We start from the raw sequence: 25681 nt of genomic DNA on the forward strand, positions 1-25681 counted from the left end.
GAAGAAATCAAAGAGGAAATCAAAAAATACCTAGAGACAAATGACAATGAAAACACCATGATCCAAAACCTATGAGATGCAGCGAAAGCAGTTCTAAGAGGGAAGTTTATAGCAATACAATCCTACCTCAAGAAACAAGAAACATCTCAAATAAATAACCTAACCTTACACCTGAAGGAACTACAGAAAGAAAAACAAGCAAAACCCAAAGTTAGCAGAAGGAAAGAACTCATAAAGTTCAGAGCAGAAATAAATGAAATAGAAACAAAGAAGACAGTAGCAAAGATCAATAAAACTAAAAGCTGGTTCTTTGAGAAGATAAACAAAATTGATAAACCATTTGCCAGACTTATCAAGAAAAAGAGGGAGAGGACTCAAATCAATAAAATTAGAAATGAAAAAGGAGAAGTTACAACAGACACCACAGAAATACAAAGCATCCTAAGAGACTACTACAGGCAACTCTATGCCAGTAAAATGGACAACCCGGAAGAAATGGACAAATTCTTAGAAAGGTATAACCTTCCAAGACTGAAGCAGGAAGAAATAGAAAATATGAACAGACCAGTCACAAGTAATGAAATTGAAAATGTGATTAATAATCTTCCAAGAGACAAAAGTCCAGGACCAGATGGCTTCACAGATGAATTCTATCAGACATTTAGAGAAGAGCTAACACCCATCCTTCTCAAACTCTTCCCAAAAATTGCAGAGGAAGGAACACTCCCAAACTCATTCTATGAGGCCACCATCACCCTGATACCAAAACCAGAGAAAGATACTACAAAAAAAGAAAATTACGACCAATATCACTGATGAATATAGATGCAAAAATCCTCAACAAAATACTAGCAAACAGAATACAACAACACATTAAAAGGATCATACACCACAATCAAGTGGGATTTATCCCAGGGATGCAAGGATTCTTCACTATACGCAAATCAATCAATGTGATACACCATATTAACAAACTGAAAAATAAAAACCATATGATCATCTCAATAGATGAAGAAAAGGTTTTGACAAAATTCATCACCCATTTATGATAAACACTCTCTAGAAAGTGGGCGTAGAGGGAACCTACCTCAACATAATGAAGGCCATATATGACAAACCCACAGCAGACATCATTCTCAATGGTGAAAAACTGAATGCATTTCTTCTAAGATCAGGAACAAGACAAGGATGTCCACTCTCACCACTATTATTCAACCTAGTTTTGGAAGTCCTAGCCCTGGCAATCAGAGAAGGAAAAGAAATAAAAGGAATACAAATTGGAAAAGAAGAAGTAAAACTGTCACTGTTTGCAGATGACATGATACTATACATAGAAAATCCTAAAGATGCCACCAGAACACTACTAGGGCTAATCAATGAATTTGGTAAACTTGCAGGTTACAAAATTAATGCACAGAAATCTCTTGCATTCGTATACACTAATGATGAAAAATCTGAAAGAGAAATTAAGGAAACATTCCCATTTACCACTGCAACAAAAAGAATAAAATACCTAGGAATGAACCTAGGAGACAAAAGACCTGTATGCAGAAAACTATAAGACACTGATGAAGGAAATTAAAGATGATACCAACAGATGGAGAGATATACCATGTTTTTGGATTGGAGGAATCCATATTGTGAAAATGACTATATTATCCAAAGGAATCTACAGATTCAATGCAATCCCTATCAAATTACCAATGGCATTTTTTACAGAACTAGAACAAAAACTCTTAAAATTTGTATGGAGACACGAAAGACACTGAATAGCTAAAGCAGTCTGGAGGGAAAAAAACGTAGCTGGAGGAATCAGACTCACTGACTTCAGACTATACTACAAAGCTACCATAATCAAGACAATATGGTACTGGCACCAAAACACCAGAGATAAACCCACGCACCTATGGTCAACTAATCTATGACAAAGGAGGCAAGGATATATACAATGGAGAAAAGACAGTCTCTTCAATAAGTGGTGTTGGGACAACTGGACAGCTATATGTGAAAGAATGAAATTTGAACACTTCCTAACACCATACACAAAAATAAACTCAAAATGGATTACAGACCTAAATGTAAGACCGGACACTATAAAACTCTTAGAGGAAAACATAGGAAGAACACTCTTTGACATAAATCACAGCAAGATCTTTTTTGATCCACCTCCTTTCACTGTGTATGTGTCCCTAGGTCTGAAGTGGGTGTCTTGTAGACCGCATATATATGCGTCTTGTTTTTGTATCCATTCAGCGAGCCTGTGTCTTTTGGTTGGAGCATTTAATCCATTCACATTTAAGGTAATTATCCATATGTAGGTTCCTATTGCCATTTTCTTAATTGTTTGGGGTTTGTTTTTGTAGGTCCTTTTTTTCTCTTGTGTTTCCCACTTAGAGAAGTTCCTTTAGCATTTGCTGTAGAGCTGGTTTGGTGGTGCTGAATTCTCTTAGCTTTTGCTTATCTGTAAAGCTTTGATTTCTCCATTGAATCTGAATGAAAATCTTGCCAGGTAGAATAACCTTGGCTGTAAGAGCTTCCCTTTCATCAGTTTAAATATGTCATGTCACTTCTTTCTGTCTTGTAGAGTTTCTGCTGAGAAATCAGCTGTTAACCTTATGGGAGTTCCCTTGTATGTTATTTGTCATTTTTCCTTTGCTGCTTTCAATAATTTTTCTTTGTCTTTAATTTTTGCCAATTTGATTACTGTGTGTCTTGGCGTGTTTCTCCTTGGGTTTATCCTGTATGGGACTCTCTACCCTTTCTTGACTTGGCTGGCTGTTTCCCTTCCTATGTTAGGGAAGTTTTCGACTATAATCTCTTCAAATATTTTCTCCGGTCTTTTCTCTCTCTCTTCTTCTGGGACACCTATGATTCGAATGTTGTTGTGTTTAATGTTGTCCCAGAGGTCTCTTAGGCTGTCTTCATTTCTTTTCATTCTTGTTTCTTTATTCTGTTCCACAGCAGTGAAGTCCACCATTCTGTCTTCCATATCACTTATCTGTTCTTCTGCCTCATTTATTCTGCTATTGATTCCTTCTAGTGTAGTTTTCTTTTCAGTTATTGTATTGTTCATCTGTTCGTTTGTTTTTTAATTCTTCTAGGTCTTTGTTAAACAGTTCTTGCATCTTCTCAATCTTTGCCTCCATTTTTTTTCCAGAGGTCCTGGATCATCTTCACTATCATTATTCTGAATTCTTTTTCTGGTAGGTTGCCTATCTCTACTTCATTTAGTTGTTTTTCTGGGGTTTTATCTTGTTCCTTCATCTGGTACATACCTTTCTGCCTTTTCATCTCGTCTATCTTTCTGTGAATGTGGTTTTAGTTTCACAGGGCTGCAGGACTGTAGTTCTTAGTGCTTCTGCTCTAACAAAATATTTTGATGCTACATATCCACTGAGATATTTCACAGATTTCTCCAAAAACTCCACATGTGCAAAATAAACTCACCTTCTCTTCCAAACCTGCCCCTTGACAAGCCCATCTCCATTCATGGCACCAGTCTCTCCTGGGTCACACTCAACTACTCCTCCTTCTCACCCCTCCCACCTACTCATCAGTTCTACCTCGAAAACACACCTTGACTCTCTGCCCTAGAACCTCCCCCTACTTCCATTCCCACTGCTCTGGCAGGCCCTCTTCAGCATCTCTGGCATAGGTCGTTCACATCAGTACTTAATTCATCCCATGGCCTCCAGCAGGGGCCTCCCATAGTCCATCTTCCACAATGACTCACCTGGCTCTGAGCAGCATCTCTATCTAAGTCTCATCATTCATCCAAACTCCAGGCCAAATGTCTGAAGGCTGTCACACCAACTGCACCTCTACTCCTGTCCTTGGGGCAGCTCTGCCTCTTGGCTCTCTCAAAGACCATCACGTCCAGATATTGTTGGTCTCTTCATGTTTCTGCTGCACTGCGGTGAATCTCCACTTTGGTCATTTACCATATCACACCAAGTATTACGAAGATTATTCTTTCCCTCCCTCCCACTCTTGTATCACATTAATTATAACAGCAGAGATTTGTCTTTCCAACATTCCTGCATCTAAGAGGGCTTTACATGCACTACATATTCCAGATTCATTTAGTGAATTAAACAAATCCATCCAAATGACATCTTTGGTAAGGACTTAAAATATTCTGATAACACCCAGTTACTTCTTTACATTCTGAAGAGAAAGTTGAATGCTATGCTTTTGAATGCACCTGTCTGCTACAGATAAATTTATGAATAAAAAACCAATATTGGATCAAATTGCTGGAGGCTTTTTACAAAACAGATGGAGTAAAAGTATCCTTAATGCCCTTTCTAAACTCTAAGAGGAAAAAAATGGATAATTATGTAATAGTTTTGAATGATTGAAATGGTGGTTTTAGCTAAGTTTACCATAATACAGAATTCATAAATACTACTTTTGAGACACCATGCACTGTTTACGTACTGTTTATTATCGGCAAGGCACTGTTTTAAGTTCTTCAAATGCAATATTGGATTTTAATCCCTACAACGACCCTATGGAGGTCCATATCATTACTGTCCCCCTTTTTATAACACAGAACACGAGGCACAGAGAGGTTTTTGATGCTTGCTTGAGATCCGGCATCTAGACAGGGGCTGAACTTGTATTTAAATCCAGATCTGGCTATAAATCTCATCTCTAGACTATTACACTAAACCGAAAAAGGTGGAGCAGAAAACTCACGAAGCAGAGTCAGGAATCCAGGGCTCCAGTCCCCATTCCACCACTGACTGGGTGGCAGGCGTGAGACCTCGGGCAAATCCCCTCACATCTCTAAAACCACACAGGTATGACCCAGGGCCTACTTGCCCCACTTTAAATGTCATAAGAAATATACAGCTGTTTTCTTCTCAGGACACCTTGCTTGTCACATCTATGAACTCGGATATCTAGAATGTGAGCAGGAATGCTGGTCCCCCCACCCCGCCCAGCTGAGTGCCGTTCCTGGCAGAAATACCACTTGCTTTACCAAGCCCTTCCAACCACACAGTAGGACAAAGGTCAGGCAGTCGATGTCAGAAAACAAAACAGCAAACAGCTACCATCTTACTGTTCTCCTCCAAACTCAAAGTACACTTCCCATTGGTTAGCTCTTAACTCAGCAGGTGTAAGCCAAGACATCCTCCTAGGGCCAAGCCAATGAAGGGGGTGACGATGGCCACAGGAAAAACAGTGAGGAGGACGGGAGGGCTGTGGTGGAAGGCCTCCAGTTAGTGCCTAACTCTTGTATTACCACTGGTTAGGAACATGCGCCCAGTGCAGTCACAGACTTTCAAGGTTTTCAAAAACAGCCAGAAATGAAGGGTTGTTTTTTTTTTCTTTAATGTGAAGTCACCTTATTTTTAAATACTGGCAACTAATTCCAATTTTTCAAAAAAACAGTGTGTGGGCCAAACAAAACACATTTGGAGGCCCAATAGAATTCTTGGGGTGCTAGTTAACAACCTGTTTCAAAATGTATGGGCGTGAAAAAATTCTTGTCTTGCTGTCGAAATAATCTCAAAATATAAACTGTTTGAAGACGTATATTTCAGGGCACAGATATTGACCAAAATGTGCCTGAATGTTTTCTTAACATTCTTTAGGGCTGGAATCTGAAAGTTCTGTTCTCCAAAAGAATTCGAATGGCTTTTTCTTTCTTTCTTCTTTTTTTTTTTTTAAATCAATTAAGTAATTAATTAATTTTTGGCTGCACTGGGTCTTTGTTTCTGCACGCGGGCTTTCTCTAGTTGCGGCAAGGGGGGCTACTCTTTGTTGCGGTGTGCAGGCTTCTCACTGTGGTGGCTTTTCTTATTGTGGAGCACGGGCTCTAGGCACGTGGGCTTCAGTAGTTGTGGCTCTTGGGCTCTAGAGCGCAGGCTCAGGAGCTGTGGTGCACGGGCTTAGCTGCTCTGCGGCATGTGGGATCTTTCCGGAACAGGGCTTGAACCCATGTCCCCTGCATTAGCAGGCAGATTCTTAACCACTGAGCCACCAGGGAAGCCCCATTGAATGGCCTTTTCTTGATTGGTCATATTATTCAATCTCAGATATCAAAATCCTTAGCATCATTTTAGAATACAAATGCTTCTCAAAAAAAAAAAAAAAACTAAAACTAAAATAAAATCTTTAGCATTTGACCAGGCTTACAAGGTCTTCTAAGTATGTGGAAGCACAGCATTCACCTAACGTTTACTTGAGTCTTCTACATAAGATGGAACAGAGAATGAAAAATACAACAGAACCTGAAATAACTGTCATTTGTCAAAACTATCTTGGAAATGGGCATCCTATCAAGACAGCAGATTCTACAGACTAGAAACATGTGAGCCTGACGTTGATCCTGGATAAAATTACAGAATGCATTAGGAAAGGGACTCTAATCCAATGTACCTCAGCCCCACCTCATTCCCAACTTGACAAGGCCAATGAACTGGGAAAACCAGCATCAGAATCAGACATGAAGTGTCTGGCTTTGAAGAAGACCTTTCCTGACATCTGAAAGATGTTTATGAGCAAGATGAAGGTTGTATAAAAAAGAGTGAAGGGGGCTCTTTCACCACGTGATCAGTGCTACTCAAAGGGTGCTTGCTAATTAATTGATGATGCCAACCTGGACAAAGATTATGGACAGATGTGACAGAGTTCTGTTTTTCTTAACATTTTCATTAATGAAATGGAGGAAGATACAGAATCACATTTCTCAAATTTGTGGGCCAAAAAATGGGCAAAGTAGCAAATATATTGCACATAATAATGAAGATGCTAACAAATTAATCTAACTAATCCAATAAGATAAATTTAGCATTGATAATTTCAGGGTCCCAAATAAAATGGTTATGATGATGACAATAACAGACAGAAAATAAACAAATACAGTTTGGAGGAGATATGACTTAACAGCAGCATGTGGGAAAAACACAAAAGACTGGTTAGTGAAATGGGCCAAAAATGTAATGTAACTGCCAAAATAACAAGAAGAGGGACAACTCTCTTGTCTCCTCATTTTATCATAATATCTAAAATCCTGTCCTCTGGTGGTATTAAAATTGAGGGATTCATTTTTAGTCTAAAAAATGAGTAAGTAGGTAATCTAACATTAAAGTATTATTAATATGAAATATAAGCTATTATCGTCTTTATTACTGTCCAAATTATTATAAATTCTTGCTTCAATATAAACCTTACTCAAAGTATTCTTATCCCTTCTCTCCATAGGTGCAACCTGCTCCCTATTGTCTTTCCCCAGCTTTACTGAGTACAACTGACAAATAAAATTGTATGGATTTGAAGTATACAACATGATGATCTGACATGTGTATATGTACGCTGTGAAATGATTACCACAACCAAGTTAATAAGACATCTGTCACCTCACAGCTTTCTTTTTCATGTGTGGTAAAAATGCTTAAGATTTACTCTCATAACAAATTTCAGGTATACAATACTGTATTATTAACTACAGATACCCAGAATTTATTCATCTTATAGCTGAAAGTTTGTGCCCTCTGACCAACATCTTTAGCTCAAGCGGCTACTTCATCACTCCCACCTCACCTACTCCCTGTTTTATAAGCACCCACACTTAGGATCTCTCAAACTTTTAGCAACGTAAGGGTAAGGCATCAGTAGATCTGTGATTGATAGCTTTAAACACATTGAATGCTTTCTCACCATTTGAGTTTAATCAAAAGCTTTAAGAAAAGGGCATGATGGATTGAGCATGGGAAGAGCCGAGTCATTACTGCTGCATGTGTCATTATTAGGAAATAATGCCTCAACATTATTAGAAAAGTAAAGACAAACTTCCAGGGCCGGGCCTGGCTGAGGCCTTGTTGGGGCTTCTTCCCCTTGATCTGCTCTCCTGCCAGGTTGCTCCCTGGTCTCTGGATTCCCAAGCCTCCATGACACAAGCTGGAGGCCCCCTTCTGAATCGTTGGTCTCACATGCCTGAAATTTTCCATGGCTCTCCCTGGCCTACGGAGACGGTGCCAGCTGTCAGCATGGCATGAGGCTCTCTGCTGTTCCAAGGCGCCTAACTTCAGTCCCACCTACCTTTGCCCTCTGACCCACACTGGCCCTGTGCTCGAGTCCCAACAAACGCGGCAGGCTCTGCTGTCCTCTGTGTCACTGCACACCTTACCCTCTACCCAGAATGTCCTTCCCACTCTACTCTTCCCTGTCCATTTAACAAACACCAACTCGTCCTTCAAAACTCAGCTCACATCAGCTCAAGGTTGCTCCAGATCCAACCTTCCTCTGTGTCTTTCCTTATTGGTCCCCAAAACTGAGATAAATTTCAGTTGCCATTCATCTAGACTATCAGTGTTGTCTATCTTGTAGAAGAATTAAGAAGAAAGTAAAATATTCCTTATGTTTTTATCAGAAGCATAAAGACAAAAGGCAGATCAGACCCACTCAGCAATGTCTGTGACCTCTTCTGTCCCTGTAAGCATTTGAGTTTTTGATCCCAGCAATACAGCCCATGGAATGCGTGAGTACAGCAATTACAACTTTGACTATTTGTAAGTGAGCTGAAAAGTTCCAAAACAGAGTCACCTGTACTTTTATTTAAGCCTGCATTTGAGAAAGAGTAAGTTGGCTAAACTCTACGTCTAGACAACAGCCTAAGGTCTGCAGGTCAACACAGTTTGGTTGCTCTCCCTTTACTATTACATACTCAGTACATCTCAAGAGAGATAAAGGGTATTTCTTTGTGAAAAGAGATCCCCCCACCACCACCACTAAAAAAAAGAAAGCTAATTGCTGGTTCCAGCGGAGGCCAATGGAGTGCAATAGGCCATGGAAAGCAATGGTGTAGATGGAAAAAATGTGAGATAAAGAAAGAATAAAATGTTGGCTTTGCTAGCGGCTCCAACCTGTGACATGACGTCTACATTCTTTCTACACAGGAACAAGAAAAAATGATTTATGAAACTGTCTTCTTTTATTAGGCTGCATCAGGGAAATAAAATGCAAGGTCAGTATTTGTCATAAAGGTCCCAAGACACTTCTCATGAACACTGAGGGTGTACTTTATATCAAAACATTGACAGCTGCTGCTAAAACTGTCCCTACACAAGGATCAAATTACAAAATTAATGTATTCTTATATACCGTCAAATGGAAACCTTAAACTGCAGGCTTTTTGCCCTCATCCTCAGTGAGACCACGTGCTGCAATTTCTCAAATGGGGGATCCATAAATTTTATCCACCCTAAATTTATTCGTAGGAACCCACAGCAGTAATTTTACACTAGATAATCTCAAAAAGGCATATCCTTCACAGAGGACATAGAGTAGCAATTTTAATACTATTAGCCCAGGATATTCTCACAGATATATAATGCAAGTCATCACTAAATCATCAGTAAATGTCAAGGTGAAATAACCTAGTCTGCTCCTCATGTACTTGGTTAGAAGAAGCAAGAGGCAATGTTTGTGTTCATTGAAAAGTAACATCACAACATAGTTTCTTTTAAAATCGCAGGAGAGGAAATGAGGGCCACTTGATTGTCAGCTGCTGTAACACACCTTTTACTGAGTGGGTGTGCCTCCAGGCCCTGAAGTGCTCTGGTCACTTTCCTTGTCATGCAAGTAGTGGGGGCGTGTCTGCCCTGCCCACTGCTGCATATCTGCTGCCTACCCGCTGCCTGGGGAAAAAAAGGCCCTTAATAGTTGCTGAATGAATGAATCAAATTTCATTTTAACAACTCTCTAAAAGGAAATAAGTTCGGACCCTGACTTTTGAGAACTTAATCACACAGAACTACGGAAACCGGGAAACCGATAACAGAAGGAAACAAAGAAGAAAAAAAAAGCTTTTGATTCAAAATAAAATTTCTTGGCACTGGAAAGCATTTCAGTTTTAAAGTAAATAATAACTCAACAAAATGTTTCTCAGTGACCAGAAGCAATGAAATATTTTGTCAGAATGTCATAAAGTGCATCTTACAACAGTTGATATGTTATTCTGCTTAGAAATCCTACATTAGTAGGAATACTGGCCTTAATCATAACAGAATAGTGAGGGAAAGGTAACATTTATCTAACACATACTACTCGCAGGCACGATGAGGTGGGTATTATTTTACAGGTAAGAAATCAAACACAGAACTTGTCCAAGTTCTGTGGGTTGCCTAACCAATAAATGAAAAAAGGAAGCTGCTCTCATTCTCTTTACTACATAATATGCTCACGTTGGAAATTCAGGAAAATAAAAATAGTAGTCACCTGTAATTTCAGCACAAGGAGATATTCTCACCTAACATCTGGTGTATAGCCTTCCCAGCATTTTCCTACATAACAGGTAGAAAACTGCAAACTCCTGCTCACTCGCTCTCTCTGCCTCTTTCTCCAAAAACAAACAAAAAAACCTTAGATCCACTTACACATGCTGTTTTGCAATATGCTTTTTCAGTTTACAAATTTTGAGTATCTTTCCAAATCAATAAATACCTCTTACCTCACTGTCAATGAAGAAAGGGTTTTTCATTACAAGTATTGATATATAGGGCTTCCCTGGTGGCGCAGTGGTTGGGAATCCGCCTGCTGATGCAGGGGACGTGGGTTCGTGCCCCGGTCCGGGAGGATCCCACATGCCGCGGAGCGGCCGGGCCCGTGAGCCATGGCCGCTGAGCCTGCGCGTCCGGAGCCTGTGCTCCGCAACGGGAGAGGCCATAACAGTGAGAGGCCCGCATACCACAAAAAAAAAAAAAAAAAAAAAACAAGTATTGATATATACCACAATTTATGTAATCCACCTCCCTATTATTGAGCATTTAAGTTGTTTCTAGCTTATAACTATCATAAACAAAGCTACAAAAATCTTTTTTGCAAACTAAAGGTTGGGTTTTTGGTGTACTTTTTGTGGAGGTCACCAGAATCTGGAGATGAGTTTCCAAGCTTGGGAGAGCACCCCACCCCTCGCAATTTGAGACACCCCACTACGTGGACTTCCTGCCAAGTGAAGAATCACTGTGCGGGGAGAAAGCTACTGACAGGAATATGGTGCCCACACACACCGCGTAGGCGAGAACCACTGCTATAGACTGGTCTCTGTGCACACACGTTATTTTTTTTTCCTTAAATTCCTAGTGGTGGAAATGCCTGACTAAGGGACATGGCACATTTTTGAGGCTTTCGGTGAGTAATAAACAAAATTGTCCCCATGGAAAGTTATAACTATTGAAACACCCACCAGCAGCATTTGAAAGTGACAATCCCCCAAAACCTAATGGTTAGCTAGATTTGTTTGTAAACAATCAAATCCCTATATGGCTCTAAGTTTTAAAAATAGTGAAACTATTGATAAAACATATCTAGAAAAACGGCAAACAATTCAGACAACAAATGCTAAATTTTAAAATACATATGTTTTCAAATACAAAATATAAAACTTGAATGACACCAGATCCCAGCAGACTGAACAGAATGAATATTACAAGATCTAGTGACGCCAGGCTCTGAAAAGTGCCAAGCTAGTAAGTAAAACAAACTCCACATCTTCATTTGCCCATCTGGCTAATATTAGGCTTAATAGTTTGGGCTTTAATAGCAACATGCTCTATTAACAAGAAAAGAAACTCATGAAATCATGTATTCTTTCAAATTTTATAAGTATTATCTTATAGCTAATGTGCAATCTTAAGTTCTCAAAATTCTCTTATGTATTCATTTATTCAACAAATATCTGGGCTGGGCACTGTTCTATGGAGACACAGCAGTGAACCCCACAAATTTCCTGCCGTTCCAGAGGGGAGCTCAGAACCCTGCAGTTAGGAATCAGCAAATCGTGGTTACAAACACCAGTCTGGAACTACTGGATTCTTAGGCAATTAGAACACCTCTGGGGCTTGGTTTATCAGTAAACTTAAAAAAGTTGATCAGATGATCCGAGGCCCCTTCTGGCCCTTAAATTCTATACCTTCTTTGGTTTTGTTTGAATGCTTAAGCTCCTATTACTCGTAAATGCTTGGCATTTTAAGTTATATACAGGACTATATACAGTCCTTCCTTAGAAATCAGAATGAAGCTCTCAGCCCCCTCCTCCCAAATTTTACATCTACAGTAAAACTTTGGTGATCCAGGTAACTTAAAGGAATGATACAGGATAAGGTTCGTGTTAGATGAAGACTTATACTCCCAATTTTAACTGTTTGAAAAGGACCCTAAGATGTTCTTGCCTCCTTCGCTTTTGAACTGCACTATAAATACTACAGCATGAAACAGGACCCGCTGGTGTGGCAGCAGGTCTCCAAGCCTGGGACTGGGAAGGCTGGCACCCAGCTTTAAGTTGGCACGCTGGCGGCTGCAGCACTAAGTCGTGATGGTGGAGTCTCACCTCTCTCCAGCTTACCCTCATCCCCAATTCAAAGGCACATTCTGTCTACAATTCACTGCCCCACCAGCATTTTCAATATGAGAAATGGGAAGCATTACTTCTGCCACCACTTGTTATTTTCCACCACATGTTCCCACAACCACTGTTTCAACTGTCCTCCGATCCAGGGTTTCCTTGGAGAAGCCTGCTCCTGCAAGCAGTGAGAAGAAAGCAAGGGGCCTCAGTATCCCAAGTCACCCTTAGGGAAGAGCCACACATTTTTATGGGAGTATTAGCGCCTTCTTGTGGTCTTCCAGGATACTGCCACTTAATAATACAGATACAGATTCTCAGCTACGGGCACATACTGATTCCAAGTCTTCCTCTGTACCTGCCCTACAAACCAGAAGAATGGGTAGAGGCAAGATTTTCTCACCTCTCTGCAAAAGTACATGAAAAATTCACCCACCAGAAGGTTTTCTTCAACTTCCAACATAAAAGCATAAAACAGTATTTGATAAACCCAACCTTTGCTCACACAAGCAACAGGAGCAGCAAGGACTGGTAAGGAATGTATGTGTTGTAAATTTTAGGCAATGTAAGACAAATGTGGAACTCCTGCATCTCTGTAGTTCACAGAGGAAATGTAAAGGTAGTAGTAAAAGTACTTTAGCTCAAGCATCTAAGCCTCAGTGTACCAGTGACTATAAAACAGATGCTTATGAGCGTCCGCAATTTGCCTAAAGACCTTTCACTGCAAGGAGAGTGACGAAAAACAAAGGTAACTTGATTTAAGATTTTGGAGTCACAGAATCCATTCTTTACATAGCATGTGCACAGAGCTTAAGAGAGAGTGCTGGAAGATAAAATTATCTTATATGGGAACAACTTACTGGGTTCAGGTATCAACCAATTAGGATAGGAAATAAAAAATCAACCCCCCTCATTCTGCAAGACCACAACTCCTGACCTCAAAAGTCACAGTTAAGAAAAACACAACAGATTCTAATTAGGCATCTACAACAATTGCTTGGCACAAAACTCATTTCCCAAGCTTTCAGTTAATATAAAGGAACATATATTTAGAATGACAAACAGATTAGAAGTTGGGAAGAGGAAATACCACAGTTCCTGATACTCCCTAAAATAGAACACACACACATTCTTCCTGTGAGAATAAAAGTACCTGCATAAAATACATACATTTTATGTGCTCATTAGTCTGTCATCTGCCCAAAAGGATTCAAACATTCACTATACCAAAAAAGGCATCTCTGAAATTTTTACACTTAGGCAAATGGCTAATCCACTAAAATCAAAGATGGAACTCCTAACTAAATTACTCAGAAATCACTATAATGTCCTGGAAAATTAGGCATGCTTTTAAGGCTTCATACTCTAATTTCAGGGAATAGAAATCCAATGCAACTGACTTAAAGCAACGATTTGAGAGCATGCGTTAACAGCAGACCAGATATGGTAATGTCAAGGGCCAGAGCCAAGATGGAAAACTCAACTAAAAGACTCCCAAATCTAGGTATTTTGACCAAAACCAGGCAAGATTATTTCTCAAACTCTCTATTCATTAAGTCTATAAATATTCACAGCCCATTCTGACCAAGGCTGATCCTGGCACGGGGGAAGCAATGAGGAACAAGAAGATCCGCGCCTGCCCTCCTGGAGCTTCCAACAGGTGGAGGAGGTCTCCTTTCCACGTCTATAAACGTTCCTTGACATATGCAAATAGCCAGGACACTAATCCCAGGGCCTGCTCTCTCCTGCCAGCCACTCTTTCATCATAAATTCCAGCCACACAGGCAGCCCTCTGTTCCTCTGGCATGCAAGGCTCAGCCCCACTGCAGGGCCTTTGCATGTGCTGTTCCCTCTGCCTGGGTCACCATTCTCCAAAAACACAGTCAACTCTCAGTTCACATCTCTCTACCTCAGAGAGGCTTCCAGGGTCATTCAGTCTAAAACAGCAGCCCCTACCCTGCCCCTGTTTGCCACAGCAAACCTATTTTATCACTTTCCCAGCACTTATCACTCTCTGATATTATTGCCTTTATTGCTTCTCTGCTTTCTATCCACCTCCCTCACTAAGATGTGAACTCATTAGAAGGGGATCTGTCGGTCCTGTGCACTGCTATATTCTTAGTTGCTAGAAAGTTGCCTGGAATATAACTGGTGCAATATTAGCAGTTTTGTAGCACAATGACAGGTACTGAATACAAAGGAAAAAGAAAACACCTTAAATGTGAAAAGATTTGTTTGTTCAGTTAAAAAAAAAGGATTATTACAGTTTCTTACATTAGTCCTAAAATCATTCTCAGAAATAAGCATAATGGAAATATAAAGCTTAACATTGGCTAATACTCAAATTATATACTATATTTGGCTCAAGTGCTAGCTATCATTAGTCTTACTTCTACAATTTACTCTGTTTTAAAAGCACTCTAAGAGACCTCAAATTTTAATTTAAAAGGGCCAAATATTTTCTAAAATCATACTCCCTCTTAAAAGTTATGAATAAAATTCTCCCGAAGTGTACAATTTATAACCATACTATAGCAACATTAAAATATGAGATACTGGTGATAATCTACAGAAGACAGGGATGTTAGTGCCTAATGGTAAACAAGTTTTACGACTGATAAACTGCTTTTATCTTCAACTTAATCAAAGGTACGAGCCTTTTCTCCATGTTCAAAATATTCAAACTCTTAAGAATTTTTCTTGCAGATTATTCTTAACAACTTATATCTATTCTTTTATTTCTTTTGTTGAAACAAAGAGCTGAGGTGTTAATCAAGGAATATGACCTTAGTGACTGGCCTTGATGTCTCATGCTTCACCACAAGGACACCAAAGATCCTTATAGATTGCTTTGAAATTATATAAAACGAAAGGGTGTACATTGGAGAGGAGGGGCATTTATTTCCTGGACATGATGCAAAGAAGTAAGTTACTACTGCCTTTGGGCCTTTGGGAATAATTGAAATCCACTTAAAAACCTCAAAAACTAATGTTTTACAAAATTCTATTGCAAAATAGTAGAAACAACCTACCGCAATGAAGAAGAGGTTAAATAAATTACGGTTTATCCTTAATGGAGTACTCAGCAGTTGTTAGAGAATGAAACAGCTCTTAGGTACTGATGTAGAGACTGCCAAGATTTAGTACTCCTCTGGGAGGGGAGGGCAGGGAGCTGGTGCAGAACAGTGTATACAATGCGTCCTCATTTGTGGAAACACAAATAAAAAGAACACATACAAAATGTTTATACTAGCATAAGCTTTATCTGGAAAGATATACACAGGAGTTAGTAACCTTGGGTCCTGGGGAGAACACGGTGCAGTGAGGCCTGGTGGGGTGGGTGGGTGGGGGTATACTTTCCACTCTATAGCTTTTTATACATACTGAATCTTCTACAGTGTGCATAGGTTGCCTGTCCCACAAAATAATATGATAAATCTTAATGCTATAATAATTTATACTATTGCCAACATATTATTCAGTGAGGACCATCAATAAGCAAAAGCTTTCAAAAATCACAAAAGTTTGTTCTCTTCAACAGCGAAGTTCCTGATCCTTATTTCCCAGAAAAGAAACCCAGTCTCTACTAATTAGAGAGGAGCACTTGTGATCTCACCTATTACAAAGCAAATAAGCCTCAATTCAACCCTTGGAAGGAAAATCTAAATCGAGCTTGTACCTACCTAATGAAGCCTCCAAATCAACAGTTTCCCCTTGGCTCTAAAACAGAAAGTCAACGTAAGAAACAAGAGGACAGTGTTTTTAAAAACACACGCTATACTTAGGTTTCCTTTCCCCTGCCAGGCTCAGACAAGGAACCCTCCGATACTAGTGAAATGTGAGTTCAGATCTGTGGCAAAAGCAGCATTTAAGGGAAGGGGCAAGCATCATTTGCACTACACGAACGCTTTAATTTTTCTCTTCTGGGGAGGGGAATTTGCTTTAAATTTAATTTAAGAATCATTTTTGGACCCCTGACTAAATGATACTACTAAGTCACTTAATTTTACTCCAAGCAAAATTTTTTTTAATTAAAGACAAATCTGAAACTGAAAATGAACAAATCAGAAGGCAAACTTTAAACTGAAACCTTTCTGTTGAAAAAATATATCTTAAAAGAACACATTAAAAAATGCAAAATATTCATTTCCATACAAACGCCATTCAGTATCAGTATATATGCTATATCAATATTTGACTGCAATAACACACCCATACAAAAAGGAGCACACAGGTACCCAACTGCAAATAAAACACCTCATATATTTTTGGTAGCCAAAGGTGGGGGACGCGGACGGTGGAGGCCAGAATCATGTTATTCAAGGCGTAAATTCACAGCATTCACAGCATTTCTGTCAGACACAACTCAGGATTCCAGCTCTGTCTTTTGAAATGACACATTAAAAGTATCATGTTTTACGAAGCCTAACTTTGATCGCCAACTCTTTAACTGGTTTTCATCAGTATAGCGCCTTCGGATACAAGCACATAAAATACAGGTGAATCAAATACACCATGAATACGGAAGGGACAGAGAACTAGTTTAATGAAAAGTTGAGGCACGGGGTCACGAAATCACTTGGTTGATTACATCCCTTAACAAAAATAAAAATTAAAGCTCCTTCCCATCCCCCAGGTAGCCTGTGGCCTCAGAACTCGCTGCCCTACGTGGGGCAGAAGTTCGCAGCCGGGGAGTCGGTGTCCTCTGGGAGCCGAGGGTGGCCCAAGGGTGCTTGGAGAGCGGCGCGCCCTGGCGCGCCCCACCCCCCGCTCACTCCTCTCGGACGCTCCCCGACACCCGGGCCGAAGCCGGCCGGAGCGCTGCCCCCCGCCCCCCGCGGGCCGCCGGGCGCTCGCGGCGACGCGCCCACGGGACTGGGCTCCAGGCTCCGCGGCTCCCACTCCCCGCGCCTCGCGCCGCGCCCACCCGTTCCCCGTACTCACGAGCCGCTCCCGCGCCGCTATCTCGCCATCCCCGGCCGTCAGCTTGGCCGCCTCGGCCGCCGCCCGGGGGCTGCCAGGAGTCCGCAGTCGCCCGGGGGCTGGAGGCGTAGAGGAGGGGGGCCGGGCACAACCCGCCGCCTCCGCCGCCGCCGTCTTGCCTCCCCGGTCCCAGTGCTGGGCTGCTCCAGGCAGCCACGGGCGAGGGTCGGCCCGCTGCCCTCCGCGAGCTCCGGGAGCCGCCGCCGAGCCAGAGCCGCGCGGAGGCAACAGTAACTGCCACCGCCAGTGTCGAGACGCTCCAGCGGGGACTGCGGCGCGCGGGGGCGGTGCCTGCACGCCGCTCGGCTGGGGGCGCTGCTGCCCCGGCCCCGCCCCCGGCCCCGGCCCCGCCCAGCCGCCTGCGCGCCCCCGCCGGAAGCCTCCCGCGCGCCCCCGCCGCCGCCCCCAGCGGCGGGGCCGCCCCTGGGAGCAGGAGGGGAGCGGCCGCGCGCAGGGGCCGAGCACCGAGGGAGGTGCTTCCGCGGAGAGTCCAGTCGCGAGGCCAATCTCGGAAGGTCATGGAAGAGTCGGGGAGAGGAGCGGCCCAGCTGGTGCAAATGCTGGGGGAAGGCCGGCCTAGCGCGCGGCGGCCCTGTGCGGAGAGCGGTTCCCAAAACGCTGTCAATGCGATTTGCAGACATTGCATAGAGGAGAGGACGTCGTGGGGCCGTGTTTTAGCTTCCTTTGTAAGGACACACGAAAACCAGCTTCTATGCCTGGGTGGGGGTAGAGGGAGCGATTGCTTAGATTTTATGAATTACCTAAAATGCCCCCATGGCTGGGGCGCTGCCACTCAGGCCACTTTCCTCCTCCCCGATGCAGGGCTCCCTCAGCCCGAGAGGGCCCGCGGGAGCATTCTGAGAGTATCCTGGAGCCATCTAGTCTTGCCTCCAAGGCGTGGTGGGCTTATTTGTGCGGAGAAAAAACGGATCCCTTAATGGGGTGAGATTTTTCCTCCTTGCATTGTTCCCATTTCCGCAGTTTCACTTGGCCTCGATTTTCTTCCAGAGTAATACACCAAATGTAATTAGCTGGAGAGCGTTTGATGGCGCAGAATCGTGGTTTGAAGATGTTTACGCTCTATGCCGGACGCGTTTGATGATGTTCTCTTCGACACAATTAATTTTGCAAAGTTCAGAAATGTGCCAGATGGAGCCCCTGGCACGCAGTCACAGGGCTCTACAGACACACCTTCAATAGGAAGCCAGCTTGTTTGTTTCATTTGTGATTTATTTGATGCACCAGCACCAAGGCCAACGTGTTTTTTAAAGACCTTTGGATGAAATTCCAGAGCAATTTCTAAATTAGCAAAACGAAGCTTATTTTCTGAGATAACATTTCCCTGTTGATAATGTAACTAAAATGGGCGCAAAACACCAGCAAGTACATTGATTGAAAAGTAGGCTCCCTAAATGAAAATATGTGTTTCACAGCAAGACATGGTCCCCACTAGTCTTCTAAGGGCCAGCTTCATCTGTGTGCATATTTTGAACGCCAAAACTAAATGCTTCCTATTATCCCTAAGACCTAGTTTGCAAAACTGTCTTCTACTATGTGTACTGCAACCCCTGTTTAAGATGTACAATGTTGCTTTTTCCATTACTCTGGTTCTTGAGTCTTGGATGGTTTGGGAAATTTATCTTATTTTTAAATTTTTTAATGGATGAAGGGGTTCAACAAAGGCACAAGTGCCTAGGGTCTAAGAAAATCATGATGCAGCCCCTACATGGAGTTGAGAAATTCCTTTCGTATGAAAACTTTGTAGTTAATTTTAAGCATATTACATAGAATGCTAACTTCTGTGACTTTGCTTAATATATATAAAAAGAGAAAAAGATACAAAGAAAAAGAGAGAGACATAGAAACATTTGGGGGAATAATAATGCCTATCTATTGGATACATACTGTCTGGCACCATCCATCACCTCATTTAATCTGCACAACACACCTGTAAAATAGGTACTGTTATCACACCTAGGGGTTAATGCAGGTTTTATGAGAAATTTACGCAATTTGGGTGGTCCTCCCGAAGGAAAAAGAAAAACAAAACAATATAGCACACCCAAGCTGCTCCAGCACTACCCAACACAAGGGAAAGTGACAAAGGGAAAATCCAAATAGAAAGAGACCTCAATCTCAGCTGATGGTGGTTAAAATATCTTACTTTTGCCAGCTGTACAAAAACATGACCACCTGAATGTATTGCTAGGCCTCCTGCCAGGGTCTTGGATGTGGGGCTGGAAAGATGCCTTAAAGCTTATGCTTTGATTAGCTAATTGCCTCCAATGTATACCCCCATTTCGTAGGTCAGGAAACTCAGGAACTTGCCACAGCTTCTAAGGAGCACCTCGGTGCCCGCACCATGCTGAGGTCTGAGGTCTGGTTTGAAAAGCAGTGTTAGACACACTTTTCATGAGAAATAATGGATTTTATATTTCCATAACAAAACCAGGGCTTTAAAAATATGTTAGCAATTTTCTGATTATGACCAAAAACTCAGTGTGCAGTACTTGATATGGTCCTGCTATCTGAGTTGATAGTAGTAAAATTTCCTTAACTATTGTTTAAAAGGTGATTAATCACTGTGGATTCTAAAAGGAATTTCAACTCAATTTCGCATGCCACGGATTGACACCATTTTTATTTCCCTTGTCATAGACCAGTCTATGTTGTAAATACTATTTTATATAATAACTATTTTTTTTACAAAAAAACCTAAGATGTTGCAAACTAAGTATCAGAACATAAAGTTGTTTCATTTGAAGTTTATATTTTATAATATGAAGAGTCTGACAGTAGTGCTCATTCATTGTTTGTTGAACAAATAAAGAATGAAATGGAAATGATTACGTAATTAGAAGTAAGAAGATAGGTTATATAATAAGCTAAAATTGAATGGGAATGAAGCAGCAAAAAAGTTGAACTTAAACTACTTGCTGGATAAGCAGAGCTGATTTCTTTGTTAATTATTTTATGCCCAAGATTTATGCTCTTCTTTCTAGCTATTGGCTTTTCTTTTCTCCCTGCTTTTCTGTTTTATTCATTAAAAAAATGTTTTTGTAAATAAGATTTCATTTGAAATGCTTAAATATAAAAAAATTTTTTTAAGTGAAACAAAAATCATAATCACACCTGTAATGAAAATTTTAGAAATGAAAAGCTTTATTCTTTGAAAGGATCAATCATTCACAAAAGCAGCAAATGTGAGATGATGGGGTTTTGTTATTAAATTACTCATATCTTGGCCCATGCACAGGCTTCTTGGGATGTGTGATCTAACATGTGTACTGTTTACCAATCAGTGGGACAAGATATCGCTTTGTTCCTGGAAGAAATTTTGGAAACAAAAATCTACAAATGAAGCATAGTTATTAGCCAGCAAATAGTTGAAATGAGTGAAGCTGTTCTTCATTTTAAGCCTGACTAATAAATGTAGATTTAAATTGGTTTATTTTAGAGCGCAGTTTTGGACAAGACACAAAATTTTAATTAGATATATGACAAGAAGATACATGAGAATAATCAGCTAATTTTCTCTAGATGTTGTGTTCTTTACCCAGAGTGGTTTGGAATGTTATTTGAGGGGCATGAAAAATGCAATAAACACCATGAAAGATATTATCTTCCCTGGATTCTGTTTAAAATATTCTCTTTCAAATAGAAAGATTTCAGGGGTGTTATGTAAACTATTTTGGTAAATTATTATATCCCCAGCATGCCCACAACAGGATTGCATTTTGTCTTTTGCTTATTTATACTGTGCCTTCTTTCAAAGACACTTAAGGTGGTTTACAATGAAAGACAAATATTAAACAAAAAAACAAAAACAAACCTTCTGGCTAAGACAAACAATAGCATTTGTATACAAAACTTAGCTCCAGGCTTCCTCATAGCCAAATGAAATAAGGGAAATGAAGGTTTTTGTAACTCTCATTGTCAAGTGCAAGGAATCATAAAGCAGAATTTATTTAGGAGAAAGTCTTTTCTGGCTCAAGCTTGGAGAGGAATTTGTCATAAGCATCCTTATATGACGGATATTCAAACGTCTAAGTTAATAGGGACACTGCACGACACATTATTGGTTTTGGCCATCTTTTGATGACAGGCAGAGCTGATATATTTTTTCTGGTGAATAACTTTGAAATTGCTATTGTTGAAAGTAAGTAGTGAGACTCCTATAGAGTTATTATTATTTTTTATTCTGCCCTATGAAGGCAAGCCAAGGACATAATATCAAATTTTGGTTTTCCCAGTTTCTTTCTTTATAAAAAGGACTAATTAAAAGTACCTATCAGGGCTTCCCTGGTGGCGCAGTGGTTGAGAATCCGCCTGCCGATAAAGGGGACCCGGGTTCGTGCCCCGGTCCGGGAAGATCCCACATGCCGCGGAGCAGCTGGGCCCGTGAGCCATGGCCACTGAGCCTGGGCGTCCGGAGCCTGTGCTCTGCAACGGGAAAGGCCACAACAGTGAGAGGCCCGTGTACCGCAAAAAAAAAAAAAAAAAAATGAACGCATGGTGTATGTGCCTGACACAAAGTAAGCAGTAAATATTAGCTACAGAGAGTATCATTATTACCACTTCTACCACCACTTCTAAATCTATCAAAGCAGGTAGATGAGCCTGTTTGGGGCTACATGTAGTAGGGCGGTGGTTATAAATCCTGTTATCCTCAGTGGGTAAAGCTTAGGAATTAGAAATTGTTTGATGTGAGAAGCACTGAGTAAGGGGGGGGGGGGGGTCCTTTCCCTCCCAAGAGACTAACATTTTGTTAACTCCCTGGGTCCTAAGACCTGTCACCTCAAGAATCTTGTTAAAATTCTTATACTTCTGAGAGGTTAAAAGTCTTAAGCTGTTAAGGCTAACTCCCAGAGCCAGAGCCTAGGGTTGGGGAGGGAGTACCAGGAGTGTGGAGAGAGCCACTGAGGCAGGAGAGGACACCAGTAGCAAATCCTCTCTTTCTGGAATAAACCCCGTCTGCCCCCTCTGCTCTGCTCGCTTCTCCATCCCTTCCTTTAGGTCCCAATGAACTGCTGTCTGATTGAAACTTCATTTCAAATCCTTGCCGTCCTCTCATTCAGTCACTTTCCTGTTTCTCTTCCTGCCTCTCCCATCTTCTCTTTTCTGCATATGTGTCCACTCACATCACACGTCTTATCTTTTGGTCCTCCATCCCTTCAACTTTTATCTCTTCCTTTTGACTTACCAAGCTCTCTCCTCTGTCCTTGCTTTTCTTTTTCTTTCCCTATATTCTTTATGTGTTGTCTAGAGTCACTGAGGGGCAACACAAGACGTTCAAATTGATGCTACATTATTCATTATAGTCCATCATAGACCCAGGATCCTGTGCTCATATTCTCAGTTGAGCTAATGGATCCCACAAAAGAGCTATTTACTCCAATCTCGGTGGTGATATTAAGCCCATTATTTAATTTGTTCCTACAGCTACTGCACTCAGTGTGTTGCCAGAGGCATCTTGCACAGATGGAAACAGAAGCCAAAAGATTAAGGAATTGAGCTGCGGTCAAGCCAGAGGTAGTGGAGTGGTTCGAAATCAGACCCAGATTCCTTAAATCCTTGAATGTATTATTCTAACTAGTGCACTTAATCCACAGCCTTCAATGTACTGTGCAAGACTAAAAAATCTAAAACCGAAAGAGAGTGAGTTTTTGCTTCCAATTTCTGACTGTGGAGAATTTTCAATGGTTACACATTTGCCAGCAGAATTAACTCAAGGTCTCTAACATCGGGTAGCTGAAAAATAACAAGTCAGTTAAATAATTAATTTTAACGACTGCGATGTCCCTGGAGTTTCCTTTGGGCACCTAATCTGGTACACCGCCTGGGTCTCATGTTGGAAAACAGAAGTGGCCATCACTGTGGCAGCTCCGGCCAACAGCGACATTGCTGATGATGATTTCCCTGCTGGAACTTAAGGTAACTGAGGACACCACTCTCAAAGAAGTCTGCAGCTCTGAGATTCTTTTCTGTGACATGCCCAAGAAATCTGGGTTTTCTGGCCGTTTAATCACAGAATCTTACACTCAAAAGAGCTGACAGAAACCTTAACGCTACCTAAATTAAGATACCATCCAATTCAAACTCGAGTGCTCATAGAATCTCATTCTACCCACCTAGATAAGCCTAATCTGGGCTACATTGATTAATCTAAACTCGCTAGATTTTTTTCTTAACTCTACGAAAGAGAAACAGGTGTACCTGTGACCCTCAAGTTGAGAGATGAGTATTGATTGGTGATTAACATGAATAGTCTCAGCTCTGGGCACTTTCTTTGTGTTATAGGTATTAGTCCCACTTATAGGTGAAGAGACGGAAGCTGAAAGAAGTAAAAGAACAAAGATTTGAATTCCAGTCTATTTCGAGAGTCATTATAGTGATTTAGAAGACACTGGCTAAAAGTAGGGTTCGGAACACTTACTTGCCAGATACCAGCAATGAACATTTATTGAGCACTTACAGAGTGCCGGGTACCGTGTACCAACTCACTCCATCCTGTCTGCAACCCTGTGAGTTGCGGGGAGGGTTGTCACCCCCATTTACAAAGGAGGCCACACGGACATTGATAACCGTGTAATTCAAACCCCTGCAGTCTGCCTCCAAAACCTGCACTCCTAATTACTGGACCCTGTGTTCCACTATCAGTGTCAGTCTGACTGCTAACCCTCTCGCCGTTTCTAGTTTCAGGAGCTTCACTAGGATCTCAGCTACAATTTGTTGCTGCTGTAGGTGAGCTTCTGACAAAGTTGAGGTTTGACCAAGTGCTATACAGAGCCCTTCTCAATCTGAAGGCCTGGTCTGAATGTTCTCCAGTCTTCCCTTAGCACAATTTGCTCCTCTCCTTTGCCTCTGCTGGCATGAATCTAACTCTTTCTCTCATTACATCCCTGTTTCGGATTTTATTACTCAGCGAGATTGATGATGTGCTATTTCTTCTGAGTATTATTTACATTCTGCCATCTCGTACAGGACTGTGTCTGCAGGGCCTGGCCCATCCCACTGTCCCCAAGCTTCTCCCCTCTGCACTGAGACCCCACGATCAGATTTTCACACTACCGTTTACCTCTGTGGGGTTACTGCTTCCCTCCAAATGAAACTGTCTCTGTATTCAAAACCCCAACAGCCAGGAGCATCCCCAGATGCTTCCAACAGATTTAAAGAGAGTGTAGGTTTTGCTTCTGCTGTACGACAACATCTTTACACACAGCAGTTTTGTTAGGAGTTTCTTAGAATTACACAGAATTATATTTATTGAGCCCTGGATTTTCAATACATTTGTCCATCTTTAGGAGAAATAAGACATTTCAGTTAAAGAACAAAGAATATCAATAATTCACAAATATAGTTTTCAGTATAATAAACATCAGTGAAGATGGATCAATGACTATTCCTTTCCTGCAAATGGTAGAAATGCAACCCTTACTAAGTTTGCAACACAAGGCAATAAAGGGGTTGGGGAGAGAGCATGAAAAAACATAAAATCTTTTAGATGGCCATGGAGATTTGTGATCAGGGCTGTGGAAGGAGGATCAATCCTAAATGAAGGGATGAGTGATGGGCAGGTTTATGAGGAAACATAAGGTGGGATAAAAACATTCCTCTGTCATCAATTTTAGATTTTTAAATTCAATATTCAGTACATATTCATTGAGCGCTTACTACATACAAGTGCTAAGGATAAAACAGTGAGCAAAACAAACAGATCCCTTATCCTCATGAAGTTTGCATTGTAAGACCCTCTCAAAACATAGTCAGAGTGTAATCAATTTCCTATTAGTTAAGTATAAATGGTCTTCTATTGCTCTCTGTTTTTCATTTTTTGTTCCTATCATATCACTAGATTAAGTTTCATACTTAAATGCTTAAAACCTTAACATTTGATTTCTCAAAGACCCAAGGTTAATTACAACTCACATAAGTATTAGAAATTAACATGTACTATCCATCCTAAAATATATAGGAAATTTATTGTTCCTTTGATTTTAAACCTTTTTTATTGGCTAAAAGTCAAAATAAAGTATGCATACATCTTAGCTGGCTTGAAATCAACGCTTTCTTTACTTTAGGTATTTTCTAATTGCTATTCAAGGCAGAGGGAAACAAAAGAATTGGGTTTTTTTCACAGCCACTAACACAGCAATAGATCTACATATTAATATTTTTATTCCTAGTTCCCTTATATTCTGTCTCTATACTCTGGCTCACTGGTTTCCAAAGATGTTAAGAAGTTAATCCGAGTCTTATGAAAAAAGGGACTCCCTAATCAGAGAGTTTTTGGTGACAATGGGTTGAATAAAGTCAAACAGCTTTTTAGATTATAGGCCATTGTAG

At 41.0% G+C, this 25681-nt stretch overlaps 1 protein-coding gene across 4 annotated transcripts in view; it reads right to left on the reverse strand.

Moving 5' to 3' along the window:
- The window catches only part of LIFR (LIF receptor subunit alpha), a 92331-nt gene extending 74710 nt beyond the window's left edge, over positions 1-17621 (reverse strand). For 3 of the 4 annotated variants that reach the window (XR_010840104.1, XM_059060244.2, XM_067030889.1), the window contains exon 1: positions 17297-17621. The gene's annotated coding sequence lies outside the window, so the exon portion shown is untranslated. Of the gene's footprint in view, positions 1-16035; positions 16075-17296 lie in introns of those variants that run through there. The other variant, XM_067030888.1, reaches the window with a different exon arrangement.
- Between the last annotated feature and the right edge of the window lie 8060 nt (positions 17622-25681).

Source organism: Kogia breviceps, chromosome 4 (genome assembly GCF_026419965.1).
Source record: "Kogia breviceps isolate mKogBre1 chromosome 4, mKogBre1 haplotype 1, whole genome shotgun sequence".
NCBI lineage: Eukaryota > Metazoa > Chordata > Mammalia > Artiodactyla > Physeteridae > Kogia > Kogia breviceps.